This window comes from Lichenostomus cassidix, chromosome Z (genome assembly GCF_008360975.1).
Source record: "Lichenostomus cassidix isolate B80296 chromosome Z, HeHo_3.0, whole genome shotgun sequence".
Lineage (NCBI taxonomy): Eukaryota > Metazoa > Chordata > Aves > Passeriformes > Meliphagidae > Lichenostomus > Lichenostomus cassidix.
In genome coordinates this window covers 60,108,694-60,116,506 of record NC_139511.1, presented here as the reverse complement: position 1 = coordinate 60,116,506, position 7,813 = coordinate 60,108,694, and positions in this window count along the sequence as shown.

Sequence of the window (7,813 nt, the reverse complement as noted above, 5' to 3'; positions counted from 1 at the left end):
GGAAGATGTTAATATCATGCCAGTGTGGAAGAAGATGGCAAGTACAGATGCAGCAGGATGGACTGCTGAAGGCTGGGCAGTGACCGGCACAGGAAGGAATGTACTTGTAATGTGATTGGTTGAGGGCTGACATACATAAACCTTCCCCATCTGGAGTGATACTTTTCTGTAGGATTTTATCCCAAAACAGTGAAGAGTGTGTGCACAGCTGCTAATGGTTCATGCACAGCTGCTGATAGACAAAAACCTCTTAGTGTTTTATCCCCAGATGATGTCCGCCTCCTTCCCTCATCCAATGTCTGTCACCAAACGATAATTAAAAAGTAAGAAATTATTACTGTTTTGCAGCTTTCTGAAAGAATTAACTCACATCATATTTTACAGAAACCCACAAAGGCAAGGGATGAAAAGGCTCACTCACACAGTGCCTTTCCACTCACTCAGTGTACCACATCATCAGCAGTGGAACTGACAATTTCCACGTCAGTCATATAAATATTGCAACGTTAGAATTTTTCCTACCTCTTCACACCTTATTCCACAGGACTTTCCATGCAGTCCTTGACCTGAATGGTCTCTCCCAGCATTAGCTAGGAGAGCAACAACTAGTCATGTACAGGACAAAAATAGCCTTGTAATGGAGTAAATCAGAACAGTGAAATGAAGGCATTTACAGCTGCAGTAAGCAGATTCTGGTGTACATCTCTTTAATTGGAGAAGCGATGAGCACTGGATTAATGGTGATTGTTTTTCATTTATGGATGATGAAAATTGTGCGCAGCAAGAACATTCAATTTCCTTCTTTCATGGAAGTCGCTTTCGCTTGTATTGAATGTCTCATTTGCCAGTGTTTATCCTTATTTAGCATGGTCTGCAGAGCTACCAAAATGACCAACCCTGCCTACAGCTCTTTCTACAATAGAAGAATCTGGAAATGTTCTGTTTCCCTTGGTGGCATTATATAGATCTGACAGGGATTTGTTACATCAAAATGCCATACAATTTAGAAGTTCTTACTGAAAGAAAATAACCTGCGTTACTTGTAACACATGTAAATTTAGGCATGAGTCTCAAACACAGCATACATATAAACCACACAGGTACACATCTCTTGGTAAAATTGAGATTTTGATATTTTCTGTTTCCTGCGATCAAATATTCAATTTTTGTAATTTTTTTTTCTGTATAGAAGAAATGTATGTTCATTTGTACATGTCAGAGTATTGTGCATGTCCTAAGTATTTGTGTGGCCTAATTGACCTTAACAGCTTAACATCTTGCAATTTTTAATGGTAACCGTGAGATGGTTAGGATGAGAAAGCATTTTCATAATCTGTAGTTTTTTCTGTGGGAGAATGGAGTCTTCTCCAGGTCAAAATAACTAAATGTTTTTTTCAGCCAGGAAATTGAATTCTCCAGACGCCAAACATGTTAGTTTAAGTGAGAGAATTTTGGTTCACATAGGAAGAAATAATGGAGCATGGTGCCTGTGTGAATAGTCCTGAAGACTGCGCCAGGGCTAAAAGTGGTTGAAAGGTTATGAACTCACTTTAGCTGAAGATATAGCTTGTTCTCTGTCAACTTTTATTTTGATTTTATGACTATATTGGGAGAAACACACAGAAAAATGAAATTTATGAATTAAATTTCCAAGAAATCAGTGCTAGCAGAACAAAAGGGGTGATGAATTTCTTTTACATCTCTTTGCTATGTCCTAGATTAATTGATCACTACTAAAAATTTAGTGGGCTGTTTTATTTGTCTGTATTAAATTATTTTTATTACTTACTCCACTTTGTCAAAGTACTGTGACATCATAAGTTCTAGTGCTTTATATGACTCTACAACCGTAATACCAATGTATACTACTACTTATATAAAGAAAATTAATTTTCCTCTCTTCTGCCAAACATAGTAAAGTTTTATACCTGTAGTAAATACATTCCTGCTTCTCTTTATTTTTGCATTTTGATATAACTTGAACATATGCAGAACAGCTCAGCTGTAGAAATGAAAAGAAAAATAACAGCCTGTGTATTGAGGCATATGTATTTGTTCAGTGAAGAAACTGGGGCACAGAGAAGTAACAAGACTTCTATGAGATGACCCAGTAAGATGCACCTGACTGCAGAACAAAGCTCTTGTCTCTCAACTTAAAGTTTCATGCCCTGTGAGATATTTTTAAAATTATTTCTCAACAGAAGGGCACCATCAAGTCAAATGGCAAACCAGGGTTAGCAAGGAAGGAAAATAATGTTTATATTTACAATTATATAACTATGTCTGCCAGCTTAATTGAGGATTGATCCAGATTCATAATATGTGCTCTTTTCCATGTCTGTGTGTTTGAAGTTTGCAATAAAATAATTTTGATTTGATCTCATCCTATTTGTGTTATTTTTGATGCATATTTACTCATACATACTTACTGGCAACAAATTTTTTCTAATAGATTTTATATTAATATTATCTAGTGTTTATGAAGCAGGAAGAACCTTACTTTTGCAGCCATGAGTATCCTTTGAAGCAAACATATCACAAGGCAAATGGAGCTTCAAGCATGAATGTTACGTGGCAGCTGTCCATGTAGTTATTTGATTTTTTTTTTTCACTCTGTGGCACAGTTTGAATATCCCCAGTGAGTACTGATAAATATGTAAATATGATCTTGGTGATTTCTGTTCTGGCCTGGTGCTGAATGCTGGAAGTCCTACTGCAGCATCCCAGTGCAGTTTTTCAGAACAACTGGTAAGGTGGAACAGGAAAGTAAAATTAAATCACAGAACATTCCTACTGTTTTTTACAGGCTCTCTGAAGTGTCTTTTTATGAGAATCACTTTCTAAATTTAATAGAATATTTGTGGGCTTTGAGTCCCTATTTTTGTGAAGAAAAATATTTTAATGTTAGTGTTTATTCTCTGTTTAATTGCCCACCAGATCTTTATTCAATCCTTATGGAGATAACATCCCCACAAAAGAAAAATTAAAAAGTGAAAACCAAATTCTAATTTGATTTTTTTTGTTTTATATGTGTATAATTGTTTACTATTTTTTGCTAATGTCTGCATTGTTGGGTACCTGAAGTGCTTTAGAAATTATTAAGAAATTGCTTTCTTTGGCAAATGTTCAGCTGACCGACCAAATGGCTTTGATAAGGAACTTCACATTTTTGCTGTGTTAAAAATATTTTTTTCTTTTAGTTTATATACAAGTGTACCACAAATAATTTTTTATCTTTTTGGCTTGAAGAACTATGATTTCACACTACGAAGACGTAGACATTTCTGAATTTTTGTAATATAAAACATACTTGTTTCATACAATGCCTAATCCTGTAAACAGTTTTTAAATTAGTGTATACAGGTGTGAAAGGTCACATGTTACTATTCAGAGTACTCTATTATATACTAGGCTCAAGTATTTTCAGGCTTGTATCCCTTCTCTGTAATATAAGAAAAACCTATCATTTCTATAAAAATGAAAATATTTTTAATTGGTCTGGAGTGCAACTTGACATTAACAATAGATTTTTTCTCCTGTTGCACACAGTGTTCCTACATAATTATGTAATCAATCCACAAAATCAAGTCCTTGTGATTTAAACATCTCCCCCTTCTGGAAATATCAGAGCCAAATTTAAAAAAAAATGCTTTTTAAAACTTGTATGTTTCATTATTGTGTGCATATCAGTGTTAAACAGAATGACCTAATTCCCACTCTCCAGAATGAAAAGGGATTCTCTAAAAAAGGTGAAAAGGGACCTTTTCAGGAGGATGTAGTGATAGGACAAGGAGGAATGGCTTCAAACTGGAAGAAAGTAGGTTTAGATTGGATATTAGGAAGAAATTCTTTGCTTTGAGGGTGGTGAGGCACTGGCACAGGTTGTCCAGAGAAGTTGTTGGTGACCCATCCCTGGGAATTGCTCAAGGAGAGGCCGGATGGGGCTCTGGGTGAAAGTTGTCCCTGCCCATGGCAGGGGGATTGGAACTAGAGGATCTTTAAAGCCTGTTTCAACCCAAACCATCCTATGATTCTGTGACAGATCCTACACTACCTTTTAAACTATTGTCTTTCCATGGTCCTGATTTTTCAAACTCAACCATCTTTTTAGCCTTTTCATCCTAACTTTGCTCACATTATCAGAACTGGTAGGATGCTTTTAGGGATAACTGGAAAATGCCATCTTGTTTACTTAGTTCATTAGTTAAAGTTTGAATAGTTGTCAGATTTAATCCTGCACACTGCTCTCCTATGTTGTTTGACTTAGTTTAAGTACTTACAATCCATCACTTCACAATCATAATTTAATGTATATAGATACTAGCAAGAAGTAATATGCCTGAGTTGTGTCTTCTATTTGGTTCCTTATACTGAGCAATGTCTTGTAGGACTAATATTTGTCCTCAATGTAATATTCATTTAGTTGAATATACTGCTTTTGGAAAATTTCTTGGAATTTTTCTTCAAGATGTAACCTAAACTCTTGAAAGCTGGTGGTTACTAGCTTCTTGCAGAAAAAGAGGAGGAGAGGAGAGGAGAGGAGAGGAGAGGAGAGGAGAGGAGAGGAGAGGAGAGGAGAGGAGAGGAGAGGAGAGGAGAGGAGAGGAGAGGAGAGGAGAGGAGAGGAGAGGAGAGGAGAGGAGAGGAGAGGAGAGGAGAGAGGAGAGGAGAGGAGAGCGAAGAGGGAGAGGGAGAGGGAGAGGGAGAGGGAGAGGGAGAGGGAGAGGAGGAGGAGAGGGAGAGAGGAGAGGAGAGGAGAGAGGAGAGGAGAGGAGAGAAAGAAAAGAAAGAAAAAGAAAGAAAGAAAAAGAAAGAAAAGAAAGAAAAGAAAAGAAAAGAAAAGAAAAGAAAAGAAAAGAAAGAAAGAAAGAAAGAAAGAAAAGAAAGAAAGAAAGAAAGAAAGAAAGAAAGAAAGAAAGAAAGAAAGAAAGAAAGAAAGAAAAAGAAAGAAAAGAAAGAAAGAGAAAAAAGAAAGAAAGAAAGAAAGAAAGAAAGAAAGAAAGAAAGAAAGAGAAGAAAGAAAGAAAGAAAGAAAGAAAGAAAGAAAGAAAGAAAGAAAGAAAGAAAGAAAGAAAGAAAGAGAAAAAAAGAAAAAATAAAAAAAAGAAAAAAAAGAAAAAAGCCTGTTCAAGTTGTTCCTCAGTTGTAGGTAGATCTTCAAGTTATTATCAAGGAATTTCACCTATTAAACCAGCAGTGGGGAAGAAAAACCAAAGACTTTTAAAACAAATTTTTAAATATACACTGCTTTTTACAACATTCCAGAATAGTTTTTTTTAATTCTAAATGTGGAAAGGTGTTTGTATTTTAACAAGTACTCTTGGAAAAGCAGTGGGAAGGTATAAATCCTTTCAATGTTGATATAAATGTTCAGTTTGACCACTAAATAAAAAGAAGTCCACAGGAGTCCAGAGATCATACAATCTCTGATCCAGAGCTGTATCTCACTTGCTGTCTTTGAGGTCCCTACAAGTGTTCTGATTGTTCAGAGGTAATTTTTATTACTTCTAGCTAGCTGTGCTGGCAGTAGGCACATTTCCATTGCTAGCATGTGTAATGAGAAGAGCAGCACTATTCCCTGTTGATTGCAGTGCCTCAGTGATGCTGTCTAGATGGTGACATTGAACACACAACTCCGGAAGGATTGTCCCAGTTTTTGCTGTCAGACTTTCGTTCCCCAGTTCACATGGGCAGCTTTCTTGCAGCTAAAGAAATCTCTACTGCGGAAGAGGGGAATAAGCTATCACAGCTGGCAGAGGCAAACAGTACAAGCACAGCTGAACAAATGTAATATCCTGAATTGCCATAAATACTTGGATGCAAGAGCTGCTACAGAAGACAAGACACTGTCTGTTTAGGTTTGAAAGCAGGTTCCCATACTCTGACTTCTCCTACTTGGAATGTAGATTAGTGGTTATAAAGAAGTTGCATCTCTGAGATGATTTTTCCCCTTTCCAGTTGTGATACCAATACATGAGGAAATGGTAACTGCCATAATGGAGACATGCCTGTTAAAGGCTTAGTGTCCTTTTATTAAAGAAAAATCTGAATAAAATAGCAAATAATGGGCAAAAAGAATGGAAAACAAAAAGTGGTTTTCTCTCTAGGCCACTGCTAGGTAAAAATACACATGACCTTAGATACACATCCTTAAACTAGATGTTTGGTTTTCTGATGGGAATTAGACTATGGCAGCTGGTGAGATATGGCTGTATGGCTGGTAATGTAGTGGAGAGGCGACCTGGATAATCTTTGTGGTGCTCCGTAAACAAACTATCCAATGTGAGTTCCATTCCTATGGCAGCCTCACAAACTGTAAGGGATCTTGTGTGTCTTGTGGCCAATTCATGTCTTCTGAAAAGGTAAGACTGATTAGAAAACCCCCAACTTTTATGGATTGAAGGATGTAAGTTATTCCCTCCCTAGGGCTCTCCCTAGGGCGGAAGCATTGAGAACATAAGGAGGCTCTTGACCACAAAACATCCAGGCTATCTCAGAGGACTTTGAAGTTTAATGCTGGCAGTAATTTTCAATGTTCTTGAAACTAAAGTATTGCTGAACTAGCAGTAGCAACTGTAGAGAATTAAGTGATTGCAAACATTGCCTCTAAGTGATATGACAAAAAGATATGAAGACTTTGTTATTGTAAAATCAAAGCAAGGGGGAAAAAATGCATACAAGCTTTAACTTTTTTGAAAGTATATGCATAGTATTTATCCTCAACAGTAAAGTATGCATACTTAAAACTTCAGTTAACAAAGGCACCTTCAATATTTTTTTCCTACAGCCTTTTAATATATTTATTATTTTATTTAAGAATTTTTTTTTAAATTACTGTATGCCTCCATGTGACTTTCAATTTACTCACAATCACTGCTAAAGACTATTTTGCATGGAAGTTAGAGGAACACAAACATTTGCGAATGGAATTGGCATGCAATCATTCATCTTTGTACTTATGCATTCACGGAAGCAGGAGAAGGTGTTTGACACAAGAATCAGATCATTGTACATTTCTAAGTCTTGTTGTTCATCTGTGTGAGTGATGGAAGAACTGGACTCACAAGGTTAACCAGGAAAAACCCCACAGTATGTGGTCAATCTTTCTTGGGCATTGAATTTTTGTGCAACTCAGAGAACATAATTTTCTTTTCTTTTAGTGATTGTACGGAAATGAGAGGGCAGGTCTTCAACACCAAACAGTCTCTGTTTGAAAATAAGACCATGCAAAAGAAACAAAATAAGAATGAATTTGCTTTCAAAACTTACCTGAAAAATTTTGCATCTTACTTAGGAACTAAAACTCAGGTAAATTTAAGCATCAGTGGAAGCAAGATATTATTAAAAAAAAAGAAAAATCTTAAATGCCTTCAGAGAAATAGGGACAGGAGTCTAGGCAAGATACAATCTTTCAAAGAGGTTGTAAGACCAAGATACTACTTGATGCACAAAAAGAGCATCAATTGAAGGCAAAAAATATCCTCAAATACTTTCAAAGCTTGTGTGAAATACATGTCATGTGGACCAATCACAGATAACCAGGGGAAACGGGTTTCTGGCACTTTATTAATGGAGTTCTCCTATCTCACTTGTTTGTAATGGCATTCAAAGCACAACAACCTCCTCTGACAGGAATGCTTAACAGGGGGTAGATGAAGTTGATATTAGATGTTAGAAAGTTATCTCAGTTCCTTTTGTAAGAAAGATTGGAGTTTCAGAGTGTAATATGGCAAGCTGTAAAGTCAAATCTGATAAGGAGAAGACTGTAATACAACTGGAGACAGGTAGTGGTAGCAATAGAAAAGAGATCAAG